The sequence below is a fragment of the Cannabis sativa genome, chromosome 4 (assembly GCF_029168945.1).
Source record: "Cannabis sativa cultivar Pink pepper isolate KNU-18-1 chromosome 4, ASM2916894v1, whole genome shotgun sequence".
Lineage (NCBI taxonomy): Eukaryota > Viridiplantae > Streptophyta > Magnoliopsida > Rosales > Cannabaceae > Cannabis > Cannabis sativa.
The window spans coordinates 35,545,686-35,560,542 of NC_083604.1; the positions used below are offsets into that span (position 1 = coordinate 35,545,686).

The 14,857-nt window shown below is 32.5% G+C and overlaps 1 non-coding gene across 1 annotated transcript; it reads left to right on the top strand.

The window, feature by feature from the left end:
• Positions 1-321: 321 nt before the first annotated feature.
• LOC115715428 (small nucleolar RNA R71) lies at positions 322-427 on the top strand. Its single transcript, XR_004011299.1, has one exon. It is a non-coding gene; the product is annotated as a small nucleolar RNA R71 (small nucleolar RNA).
• Positions 428-14,857: the final 14,430 nt, after the last annotated feature.

Below are 14,857 nucleotides of genomic sequence, written 5' to 3' on the forward strand. Positions count from 1 at the left end.
TTAGATCCTAAAGCTTGTGCCATGTTCACTATTCTTGTTTGTACCACTTTACATTCTGTAAGCCTTTTAATTTGATTTGTCAACATAGAAATTTGTGCCATTAGGGACGTACTCTGATCAACTTCAATTACCCTTGTTTCCTTTTTAACAATTGACCACTCACTTTGTCATTGACAACTATTCATTGCCATATCCTCAAATAAACTCATAGCCTTCGTTAGTGTCTTTGATAGAATTGTACAGCTAGATGCAACATCAATGTGAGACTTCAGTTTTTTATTAATCCTATTGTAGAAAAATTAGAGTTGAAACCAATCTTCTATGTCATGTAGAGGACACTTTCTAAGCATCTCCTTGAATCTATCCCATGCCTCATAAAATTGATCAATCTCAAGCTGTCAAAATTGAGTGAATTCACTCTTAATTTAGAAGTCTTGGAATGAGGAAAGGATTTTGTGAGGAATTTTTCAGCAATCTCTTCCAAGAAAGTAGAAATGCTAATGTTTAGGTATCATGAGGAAAATATTGATTTTATTGTCCCATACTAACTAATGCAGGTTTTAATTCAAAGTTGTTCACATTCACTTGTTGTCTTCTCACAACTAAGAAATCATAATTGACAATTGACCTACAGTAATCTCTCAAGGTCCGATTTGCTACAAGATTGGGACCATCAGCAGTGTTGTTGTTGTTATTGTTGACACTATTATCAGCCATCTTTCTTGTTCTAGCTCGTAGTTCTCTTCTAATTTACTTTAATTTTCTTTTAATTTAGGATCAAAAGGTAAGAAAGGTGAACTACGAGCTTTGCAGATGCACCTTCACAGCAACAATTATAAAACAACTTTAGTAAACAACAAAAATAACAAAAACTTAGACTAGAATTTGATAATTTCTTCACTATATTAATTAAAAAGATTTAAACCTCACAACGACGCTAAAACCTTGTTGCGAATTTTATTCATATATTTATGTGCTTGCAAGTGCATAAATCGACAAGTAATAATAGTGATCAAGAGAGGGATATCATACCAAAGAGATTAAAAGTAATTAAAGTAATTAAATATGGCAAATATTAAAACATAATTTTATTTAAGCATTCGATATTGAATGATATTAGAAAATTAAAAGAGAATAGCAACGACGAGAATTACAAATTAAAGTTGAGAATAATCAAATAAAAACAATTGTCAATGTTTTGATTTCACCCTAATTTAACAATGATGTTATTTGTTAATGTACCTAGCTTATTCTTATATTTTAAGAACCTAGCGCACTATATTTGTAATGCCCTAATCTAAAGGAACGCCACGTGTGTAATTTTATAAAACTAGTTTAATATTAATATATTAATTAATTATTAAAAACGGTGAGGATAATCAAAACTTGACTAAATTAAAACACTAAAAATGGACATTATAACGGCAGTAAAAAGGAATTCCGGGGATTCCTGTTATAAAAGATTTATCCAAATCACGATATACAACAACAATTTAAAACACAATTCAAAATACAACTGACATAGCCAGTCTAAAACAACTCCCTGCAACTCAACACGCAGGCTGGTGGGGCCAATATGTACATTGCTAGAGAAGACCGCCATCTCATGGTTGTTCTAATTTTGCCTTGCCCTTACCTGCACCACAAAGCACCCGTGAGTCACATAGACTCAGCAAGAAAAGTATTAAAGAAGTATACATTAAATAACTAATTATATGTTTTATTATCACAAAATGAATAAACTATAACATTCAATAGTAGGTAATATAATGAGTCATATGTATAGAAAGAGATATGCTCATATATTTGTATTGCCTAATCAGGAAAGCCCGTGTCATAATGCAATATCATATATAATATCATTGTGCCACCTAATCAGGTGAGCCCGTGCCACAACTTGACACTAATATATCGCATCGTCTAATCAAACGATCTCATACCTACGCTCGGTACTCATCATATGCCACTAACGCCCGTACCTTTGCTTGGTACGTCGCCCGATATATTGCATCACCTGATCAGGTGAGACCATATATTGTATCTATAGTATCATTACATTATCATTGCCTAATCAGACAATCGATACTTTGAGAACTTGTCATGCCATGTGGTACATTATACTTTTCTTACCTCAAGTTCCGGATCAGGTATGTTGTCCGACCTGCTTGGAGAACGATCAATAATCTCGTGTCCTATGTCATAACAATAATAAATCAATAAGTATTTATCCCAAAACACCACTTAACACTTGCGTAAGACAATTTAGGATTTTCTACCAAACTCCGTGGTATAAATACACTAAAATAAAACTTATACTTTGGCTCTTAAACATACACCATATAATAGGGCTTGTCCCAAGCTTCGAAACGGTATATACAACGTCCAAAACAGATACCCGAGTGAAAAGTTATGATAAAAATATTATTTCTGATCTCCTATGAATTTCTAAAAACTATGAAACACGAAAATCTCAATTTTTGCACTCACCGAAACACTACGAAAACTTATGCAAATCACTAAAAACTTCACAGGGCACATATATACCATGAATACTACCATTATTACATAACATAAATTAAAATTGAGCCCTTCAATGGAAAACGCCATTAACGCTCGTACTAAGCTTTAAAAAGTTGCAAACTCGATTTCTAACCCAAAATCACCTCAATTTCAGCAAGAAAACATCGAAACTAGTCCCATGACTACTGAAAACAATCCTCTAAGGTCAGAACCTTCATAACTATTCTAATTCACAAAACCCCTCTACGAAACCAATTGTTATTAACCTTAAAACGAAATTAAACCTTACCTTAAGCTTCTCCTCTCTGGGAATTCGCTATCCTGCTACTACCGGAGCTTAAACCGCTAAGTTTTTTATTGAAAATCAATAAAAATGGATATAGGGGAGAAAATACTGTTGAAGGGGGAGGAACGAGGGTTCGTTCTCTGTTCGAAGATTTTTATTTTATTCTGATTAAGTTATATATATATAACTTAATATATATATAACGTATTTTACTTTTTTTACGTTAATATTATTATAATAATAATAATAATGTATTAATAATATAATATTAATAAAAATTTTATTGTTAATAATTATCATATCATTTTTTAGTTACTAAGAAACTTTTACTTCTAGTGCGCTATATTAAATTCTACATACACCTAATTACCCCAATATCTATATTATCAACTTATCAAAATATTCACATTAATTCTAACAATTAAGCCTATTATGACATTTCTGGCCCCCCGATCGAATCTCCAAGGTTGCCAAACCTGAAAATATTTTATTTCCACATATAGTTCATATTACATTCACACATACTATATAAATCTCTGTAATTTAAAAATTACGCTTATTTATCCACTTATAGCAAATTTAAACCTTTATGTTGAACTAGATTAGTAGGATCATAATCCCACTCATTACTTGGTTAACTCATAATATAAATATAAATCCTAATTATTAATCATTAAGCTTATTGGGATACTACAACCATCCCTTCCTTATAAGAATTTTGTCCTCAAAATTTACCTGAATAACTCGGGATACTGCTCCCGTATCTACGACTCTAATTCCCAAGTCACTTCCTCAACTTTCCTATTCCTCCATAGGACTTTAACCAGAGGCATCGTTTTATTTCGAAGTACTTTCTCCTTTCTATTTAAGATTTGGATAGGTTGTTCATTATAAGACAAGTCTGTCTGGAGCTCAATATCATCGTAACTCAAAACATGTGTCGGATCTGACACGTACATTCTCAACATAGAGATATGAAAGACATTATGCACCCCGTATAACGAGGGTGGTAATGCCAATCGATAGGCCACCTGACCTATCCGCTTTAGTATCTCAAAAGGACCGATGTATCTAGGGCTCGACTTTCCTTTCTTTCCAAATCTGCGCAACCCTTTTAAAGGTGATATTCGAAGAAATACAGAGTCTCCCACTTGAATTCGATATCCCTACGCTTTGGGTCAGTGTAGCTTTCTGTCTACTTTGGGAAGCAAGCATACGAGATCAAATATATTCAATGGCTTCACTGGTACTTTGGAGCAATTGAGGTCCAAGATAACATCTCTCTCCAGCCTTATCCCAGTGGATAGGCGATCGATATTTCCTACCATACAACATCTCGTAAGGTGCCATACCAATGGTACTCTGATAACTATTATTATATGAAAACTCAATCAAGGGTAGGAACTTGCTCCAAGATCCTTCAAAATCTATTACACATGCTCGTAACATGTCTTCCAATATCTGAATGGTTCTCTCAGACTGACCATCTGTTTATGGGTGAAAAGTTGTACTGAATCTCAACTTGTTTCCCATAGCTTTTTGTAAACTCTCCCAGAACTTGGAAGTGAATTTGGGATCACGATCTGAAACAATTGACTTTGGGGCACCATGGAGTCTCAATATTTCCTTCATATACAATTCAGCATACTATTCCACAGTATAAGTCACTCGCACAGGTAAAAAGTGCGCTGACTTGGTGAATCTATCCACTATCACCCATATGGAATCATATAACCCAGTAGTCCTAGGCAACCCCACTACGAAGTCCATAGTTATGTCTTCCCATTTCCATTCAGGTATTCTCACGAACTGAAGTAAACCTGCCGGCCTTTGATGTTCAGCATTCACATGCTGACAGGTTAAACACTTTGAAACGTATTCAACAATATCACTCTTCATTCCCGGCCACCAATAGATTGCCTTGGTGTCATGATACATCTTTGTGGTCCTCGGATGTATGGAATACGGAGTAGTATGGAGCTCATCAAGGATTTCCCTTCTGATTTGATCATCTGCTGGAACACAAATTCTACCATTATATCTTAGTAGTCCACTTGGAGTCACAGTGAAATCCTTCGTAGCACCAATCTCAACTTTCTTTCTGAGTTCAATCAATTCGAGATCTTTCTGGTTGCCAATCGTTATTCTTTCAAATAAATCAGAATGCAATGAAATATTTGCCAACTTCCCGACTACAAACTCAATCTCAGCCTTGGCCATATCCTCAGCCAATCTTGGAGAGATCTCCTTCAACTCATAAACCTGCCTTGGGCCTTTCCGGCTAAGTGCATTTGCCACTACGTTTGCTTTGCCGGGATGGTAGAGGATTTCACAGTCGTAATCTTTGACTAACTCTAGCCATCTTCGTTGTCTCATATTCAGATCTTTTTGAGTGATAAAGTATTTCAAACTTTTGTGGTCAGTGTAAATCTCACACTTTTCACCATATAAATAGTGATGCCAAACCATCAGGGCAAAACCAATAACTGTCAGTTCTAGATCATGAGTGGGGTAACGTTGTTCAAAATCCTTCAATTGCCTAGAGGCATAAGCAATAACCTTCCCTGATTGCATTAACACACAACCCAAACCTTGTCTTGAGGCCTCACAGTATATCACAAACTTTTCATCACTGACTGGCAGGCTTAGAACTAGTGCAGTAATCAATCTCTTCTTTAATTCTTGAAAGCTATTCTCGCATTTATCAGTTCGCATAAGCTTATAACTCTTTCGGGTCAACTCGATCAAAGGATTAGAAATCTTGGCAAAACCTTCTACAAATCTTTTATAGTACCAGGCCAATCCTAAGAAACTTCTCACTTCAGTTGTTGTCTTAGGTCGTGGTCAATCTCGAACAAGTTCAATCTTCACTGGATCTACCAGAATCACATCCTTACTTACCATGTGTCCTAAGAAGCTCACTTGGGACAACCATAATTCACACTTCTTGAACTTTGCATAAAGCTTGTGTTCTTGGAGATGCTGTAATACCATATGGAGGTGTTGCTCATGAGCTTCTTCCGATTCAGAATAGATTAGAATTGTTGGGTTTTATGCCCTAAATAAAACTCTATACAATCTGATTAGTTATCAATATAAGAAATTTGAAGTGATTGATGTTTGGATGAATTTACATGCTAATGGTTTAAATATATTTATTACATTTACACACAGAATCAGTTAAATCCAGATGATATGTTTATTCACAATTACAGTATTGTCAACACAGTGGAATGTGATTTTGATCATATGAATCAAAAGACTTGGTCCCTGTTTCATCAGTGTTATTGGATTTACACTAATGTGATAATCAGGGATGATGTGTACTTACACTTGGAGTGAGTGTTATGTTCTTTCCAGGACATTAGTAAAGTATACTAGTTTCGAATGTATGGAGTACACATTGGACTGGACTGATGTTGCAACTAAGTTAAGATATTACAAACTAACCGTTATATATATCTTTCCAAGTCAATATCAGTAGTTGATCTTAAGATTAAAAGAATCTAAATCCTGATATGCTTAGGCTCAACTCAGGAGTACTATTCATGTTCTTTGATTTATTAGTTAAGCCTACTTTTGGGTCAGGGTGATACGTATATTTTGGGAACATGATAGTATGATTGAGTGGGAGTGCTGAACATAAATATGGAAACTATAACTTCTACTAGTGTATAGAAGTCAAGTGATGATTCCCTTCGAGCTTAGCAAATAGAAGTAAATGGATGAGCTCTTGTTTAACTGACTAATCATTAGATCACTAAACACCATTTACAGGTAGCTAAGTGTTTTAAGGGGAAAAATACATTGAGGGGTGAGAACGGTAAAGAAATCCCATCTCGATGTAGATCATCTATATAGAGGATCTTTAAATCACAATAAGGTTATAACAATGGTTAAATGAGATAGCATATTGATATCGTGGAACATACAATATGCTCTATATAAGTCTTAGATGTAATTCTAAGTTCTAAGAGTGGATTCAACGAAAAATTAATAAGTAGGAATTTACTTGGTAAATTTGGTTCACTTATTGGAAGCTCAGCACATATGTAACACCCTAACTAACATAGGCGTATTACGTGAATTTTAAACTTGCTGTGCAGCTCGTTGCTAATCAACAAGGTTTATGGAAAACGTGATTAATTAAATTTTTTGCTTTTTAATTAAACTTGTAAAATATAATTACAAAAGACTCGGGATCCCGATTACAAAATCATTTACAAAAGTTAACTGTTTATACAAAATAAATGTCGCCTAGCGACTAGTTACAAAATCAGCCTTGCTGTCCCAAGGATCGTACGCTCCAGGCCTAACCGCCCCGACATGTACAACCTTCATAAGCTCGCTCACGGTCCATCAGCTCTAGCCTTGCCTTTACCTACACATAAACGTAGAATTGTGAGTCGACAGACTCAGTAAGAAAAGCATAATAATACTCATACATAAATCCCGGTCATGGTCAGACGCCCATACCCCTGACCATAACCCTAACTGCCGTGTCCAACACGATACTGAGTCCCACTACTGCCGTGTCCAACACGGTACTGAGTTCTGAACGTTCATAGGGACGGTACTATTGACAAGTAACAGCCTGATCGGTCGAACCGGTCATACTCCGGCTGCTGGTCATACTCCAGCCTGTACCGACGGGATACGTCAATAGTACGGAACCACCAACCTAAGTGTCAGCCTGATTGGTCGAACCGGTCATACTCCGGCTGCTGGTCATACTCCGGCACATGCAGACGTGACACGATGTCACGCACGATCGGTCGAACCGGTCATACTCCGGCTGCTGGTCATACTGTTGGGAATTTATTTTACCAGGATCTTAGATCTACTCACAAGTATGTTTCTTAACATCCTAAATAAGAACTTTCTAAAATGATAAAATAAACACATATAAAGTTAAGAAAACCTTACATTGATGCAGCGGAATTAATGTCTCCTTCCACTCAGATCTCTAACCCTTGATTCCTTTCTGTAGCAGAGTATAATCAAGATCTGAGCCCGAATGTCCTTCTTCTTCAAGCTTTGATCCTTCACAGTCTTCCAATCTATGATTGAGTTACTGCTTGCAGTGTGTGGGCACTTACTCTTTCACTAGGGTCACAAAAAAGATGAAGGGAAAAGAGAGAGAGGTATTTCGGGCAAGGATAGAGAGTGAGGAAGGCTCAGTTTTCTGAAGAGAGAAATTTCTGTCAGAAAGCTAATGAAAGCATGTTATGAGAGTGAGCCATCACTTTCTATTTATAGGCAACTACTAGGTTTAGGTTAGGATTTATTTGGCATTAAAATAATGAAAATATTAATTTGAAAAAACCTTTTAAGTGGCCGGCCATATGGTGTTAATGGCCTCACTTAATTTTGCAATTTTATTAAATTTTATCTCTATTTTCTCAAAAATGCCAATTTTTTAATTCTAACCTTTTAAATGCCAAAACTAATTATTTAATAACTAAAATACATTATTAAATAATATTGTCATTTAATTTAATTATTAATTAGACATATAAAGTCTATTAATAAATAAATAAACCTAGAAAACTCTTTTCCTTACAATTTCACCCCTGCTTAGTGAAAATTCATAAAATTAGACATAGTCTAACTTTAAAATTATAATTGATCAATCACGAATCAATTAATGAGTCTTACAAGCAGAATGTTCTCAACTAGAATGGGGACCATGGATCTATATGCTGAGCTTCCAATAAGTGAACCAAATTTACCAAGTAAATTCCTACTTATTAATTCTTCGTTGAATCCACTCTTAGAACTTAGAATTGCACTCTCAGACTTATACAGAGCATATTGTATGTTTCACGATACCAATATACTATCTCATTTAACCATTGTTATAATCTTATTGTGATTTAAAGATCCTCTATATAGATGATTTACATCGAGATGGGATTTCTTTACCGTTCTCACCCCTCAATGTATTTTGCCCCTTAAAACACTTAGCTACCTGTAAATGGTGTTTAGTGATCTAATAATTAGTCAGTTAAACAAGAGCTCATCCATTTACTTCTATTTGCTAAGCTCGAAGGGAATCATCACTTAACTTCTATACACCAGTAGAAGCTATAGATTCCATATTTATGTTCAGCACTCCCACTCAATCATACTATCATGTTCCCAAAATATACGTATCACCTTGACCCAAAAGTAGGCTTAACTAATAAATCAAAGAACATGAATAGCACTCCTGAGTTGAGCCCAAGCATATCAGGATTTAGATTCTTTTAATCTTAAGATCAACTACTGATATTGACTTGGAAAGATATGTATAACGGTAAGTTTGTAATATCTTAACTTAGTTGCAATATCGGTCCAGTCCAATGTATACTCCATACATTCGAAACTAGTATACTTTACTAATGTCCTGGAAAGAACATAACACTTACTCCAAGTGTAAGTACACATCATCGCTGATTATCACATTAGTGTAAATCCAATAACACTGATGAAACAGGGACCATAACTTTTGATTCATATGATCACAATCACATTCCACTGTGTTGACGATACTGTAATTGTGAATAAACATATGATCTGGATTTAACAGATTTTGTGTGTATGAATTTAATAAACATATTTAACATATTAAACCATTAGCATGTAAAATTCATGCAAACATCAATCACTTCAAATTTCTTATATTGATAACTAATCAGATTGTAAAGAGTTTTATTTAGGGCATAAAACCCAACAAACTCCCACTTGCACTAATATAAAACAAACTGTGCAAATAGGTCAATCTGATGTCTTGACCTTCAGATCAAGTGTAGTATATTTGAATCCACCCAAACTTCTGGAAACTAGTTCATAAATACACTTATGAAACATCCTTTACTATATGATTTACTCATCAAGGGATACTGAAATCTTTACTGTTTTAAAAGTACATCTGAATAAACAGAAGACATATCTCTCATATTTTAAAACATGTAATTGAGATAATACAGTGTAGACTTTTCTTCAGTGATATAACTTTCTGGTATTTTCGAATAGACCAAGTTATAGTTCTTCTCTGGTAGAGCTTGAATTATTATTCAATCATTCCTCCACCCCCAAAGCAAGCACCATCTTATAGAAATCGAAATTAGATGGTGAGATACAAGGACAACTGATACACAGTTCCTTAATATCTGACATATAGATCACTTTCATAAATCCTTCTTGAATATCTTCTAATGTTCCCTATTTGATTACATCTCAGATAGCTCCCACTCAATAGCAGATGTCTGGTTAAATAATACTTTTAACCTCTGATTGTTTAGAGAGTTACCTAGTTGTGACTTTTGTGTTAGTCTGAAACTTTAAGTTTAGACTAAGTCATCAACATAGCAGACTAGTATTTGAAGTGAAAAATACATGCCAGAGATAAAGTAATCAAAATTAAGATACCATAAAATTTTATGAGGATTAAGAATTCTTGGTTCAAGTCATTCGAATGGACTGAACTAGAGTTCTTCATCTTATTCTCATAATTCTGATAAGCTATACCTATCCATGTGAATGGTTAGATTTGCTTTTCAGTAGTGTTCTTAAGTACCTATCACAATTATCAACCTAATGAAGATGGGTATAGAACTTTAAAATTCTCCCACTCAATTAAGGTAGTGTGAAACTTTAACAAAGAACTTTCAAAGGTATCATACTTTTACTTACAACAGTATAAACGAAATGGAACATACAATCAAGATCAAGAATTTATATTGACAATAGCTGACTCATTATATTACTTCTATGTTTAAACAAGATATGTGTTTCATAGGGAATTGTGGAATAGACTCCACCCCTAAGAATATACATATAGGGTACTATGGATAACCTCCACCCCTAAGTATATAGAGATTATGATCCACCCCTAAAGGTTGTAAAGATCATGATTCTCTTAGTGTGATAGAGTTTATGTGGAGTTGAATACTATCCAGAGTTCATTAGATATAAAAGATCGTTGAACTGCATAGTTTTCTTAACTTTTCTCCACCCCTATCAGATCATAAGATCCTTTTATTAAACAAATTCTTAATAATTGTATGAGAATTAACAATTATTGATAAGCATAGAAATAATTTCTAGTGTTTATATATAGAACTCTATGAAGAGTTGTAAATATTATAGAATTTGCATCAATAATAAAAACACTTACACATACAAACATACAAATATAATGTGGTAATAATTGATGAAGATAAAATAAATGAAGCTCAATCTCATAATTTGCAATAGTGAATTTCGAAAAAAAATAAAACTTTATTAATAAAAAAAAAAAGTATTGCAACAATATGAGAGAAACAGGGATAAATATCCCTAACTAAAATTTGAAATCCAAATTGTCTTTAAACTAAAACAATTAATTCAAAAATTGAAGAGCTTCATCTTCATCTGGACGATTTCACCCTTGGTCCAGCTTTCTGATCCAACTCAATTGAGTTCAAGTAGCTTGGCCTATAAGAAGAAGAAAAACAAATAAACAAAGTTAGTCCAGAATCATAAATCCAATTGGATAATAATTCACTAAAACTCTTAAAGTTTATAAATGGAAATACCTTGTTTCTTTGCAAGAAGTTTAGGACACTGCGGTTTCCAATGACCTTTTTCATTGCAGTGGAAACACTTTCCTTTAAGTGTAGCATCACCAGAAGGAGCAGCCTTTTTCATGGCTTTTGCTTGCTTCTTGGTGTTCTTCCACTTCTTCTTCGATTTGGGCTTTGAAGCAGAGGCAACATTTGCTTCAGGTTTCATCGTCCCATTACCATTACCAGGATTGTGAGGTTTACTCCCTTTCTTCTTGGGTCCTCCAATCAAATTTTCATAAGTTTGAAGGTCATTGACTAATTCATGAAAGTCAATTTCCTTCTTATTCATGACATAATTTGATGTGTATGGTAGAAATGCTGGAGACAGGCTATTCAAGATAAGACTAACTTGAGTAGCACTGTCCATTTCAGCACCATGATCCTGGGCTTCTTGGAAATAACTGGACATGAGGAGAACATGATCACGCACGTTTTGATGAGGTTCCATCCGTGCGTTAATGTACTTCTTAGTCGCGTCAAAGCGTGACTGAAGCGATGCCTTACCGAATAGCTCATTTAACTTCGTCATAACTTCAGCAGCCTTCTCAGTTTTAGAAAACCGAGTTTTGAGGGTGTCAACCATGCTAGAAAGGATAAAGTATAGAGCTTTGTCATTTGCTTTCTGCCAACGCTCATACTTTTCTTTCACAGCTTTGGTTGCATTGTCCCCAGGCACTTCAGGTGACGACTCAGTTAAAACAAACAAGGCACTTTCTCCTATGAGAGCAATATTAATGTTCTCATTCCATTTATTAAAGTTAGATCCATTCAGCTTATTTTCAGTCAACAGTGATAACATGGGATTCATTTTGACAAAAAAAAGATACTACAAAATAATAGAAATCAACAAATAGAATTTAAATAATGGTTTAACACAAAATCAATTCAGAAATTATAAGCACATAGCAAGTAGAAATGATATGAGAAAATAATTAAAAAATTCAATCCTAAATAATTTCCAAGGTTTTCAACAAACTGATATCAGTGTCCCGTTTAGGCGAGAGTCAAAGCTACCATCCATTGAATAGAGTTGTCAGCTCATCTAAAATGTTAAACATTCTCGCAACCTTCTATTCGATCAAGATCAGAATCCAGCGTTGTCCCGTTTAGGCGAGAGTCAAGGCTATTTTATCTCATGAGCTTCTACCATTGTTTCGCAATTTGCAAGTCAAGTATGGTCGCCACCATTAGGGTGATCTATACCATATAAAACACTTACAAACCACTTATCATGCGAGATTAAACGGTGCGAAATTGCTAATGAACGTTCCTCCATTAGGGAGGATTACTCACTAAAACAAACGCGGTGTAAAATCCACAATGGAGATCGAATATCTTAATAATAATAAAGCTCATTATTTAAAATGTATTTTCTTTATTATTCTAATAAATAAATTCTCATTAAATTCTAAATTAAGAATTAAAATTCAAAAATAAGAATTTAATATAATATTTATAAAATTATACTTAGATGGTGATTGAAATAAAATTAATTATTTCCATCTTAGTAATAATCTTAAATATAAATATTAAGGAAATTAATTTAAGTTGAATTAAATAAATAATTAGCAACTTAAAAATTTCCTTTGAGAATATATTTATTGAGTTCGAAAATTTAAAGTATATAAAAGAAATATACTATTTTCGAAAATAATAAAAATAGAAAAGAAATACTTCAAGCAAAAATATCACCTATCTAGATATTCTTTTGACTAGTTAATTCAATTTCTAATAATATATATATTTTAAATTCATTTATTTTAAATTAATCAATTAAATGAAAAAATCATTGATTGAAGTTGGCCCAAGAATTAATTAAAATAATTAATTTACAACTCAATCTATTTTTCAAAAAAAAAAAATCGAAAATATTGCATAATTAAAATGCAAATCTCGAAATTGATTAATAAAATAAAGAAAAAAAATACATATATTGAAAATTATTTAAATTTAAGTTGAAAAATTAAATTTCAACCTAAAAATAATTTTCTATTTAATTAAGTGTCATGAACAAATCAATAAATATTTAAGTATCATGATGAAAATCAACTTAGATATTTAGATTTTTCAAGTTAATTAAATGTATTAAATTCAAGAAATAATAATTAAGTGTAGGGAAGGCTTAATTATTAATTTCTATTTAATACTAGGAAAAGTATACTTAATAAAATTGTACCAAAATTAATTATTTAAATAATTAATTTCACAAAGTATAATTTTCCTATTTAAATATTAGAAATAATAAGTAGTCTAGAAATTACTATCTAGAAAATATCTTATTTGACTAAGTATCTTTTCAAAAATTTGAAAAAATATCTAATTTAAGTTAGATAGAAAAAATCTAAAACTTAAATAATTTCAAATTTAGATTTAATTAAATATCAAAAATTAAGTTGTAACCACTTAATTTGAAGATATCTTTTTAAAGTTAATATTTGAAAAGATATTAACCAAAAAATATCTAAGATATTCCATTTTAAGTTAATATTTGAAAAGATATTAATTTAAAAAATATCTTAAGAATCTTTAATAACTAATGCCTAAGATTCCTCAACTTGATTTAAAATTTAAATCAAATATTCAAATTTAAGTTAGTTAAGAAAAATCAGTTGATACAACTAATTTATAACTTAAATAGGAATATTTAATTAAATAAGTTCCAGAAAGAATCTTAGTTAGTTAAAATTCTATATTTAATTAAATACAAGAAAAATACAAATAGTTTGTCTAGAAATAATATCTAAACTAAAAGTTTTTTTCTTAAAATTAACTTTAAAATATTAAAATGAAAATAAATTTCATATATTTTAAAAGTTAATTATGTTGCTAATTCAATTTTATTAGGTCAAACTAATATAATTAACCTAGTACAGTTATTCAAATCAGGCAAATGGGCCTTCACAATTGGGGTAGTTCATGTGAGGGTGTGCTGGGTTCAGTATGTCGTACCCACTTCTATGGCTCCCAACTCTCACACAAGGCCCAAAAGAGAGGAATTTAACCTTAAAATAAATAACTGTTATTAATTGAATAGGTCCAATAAGTAAATGGACCTAAATAAAATCTATCATGGTGTGACATTTTATTTAGCAACAACCTATATGTATCTATATTAAAACAAAATAAACATATAGGCTCACACAGGCACACTTTGTATGGATCCTATCATGTTGCTAGGTCATACACAGATGAAAGAAGATTGTAAAATTTACCTGTTACAAATTATTAACTTGACCAAGGGAGCCATCAGATCATTAGATCTGGCAAAAAGTAACCATGGCTATTTGCAATCAAGTAATAATAGGTTTTGAAAAACCACATACACCTGCAACAAGGTTAGCTGGATAGTTGGAAGTAGGATTTATTTAATAATAAATAATTAAAAAATATTTTAATTTTTGAAAAATAAAATAAAAAAAATTTTAATTTCGGAAATAATAATTTAAATTTCGAAATTAAA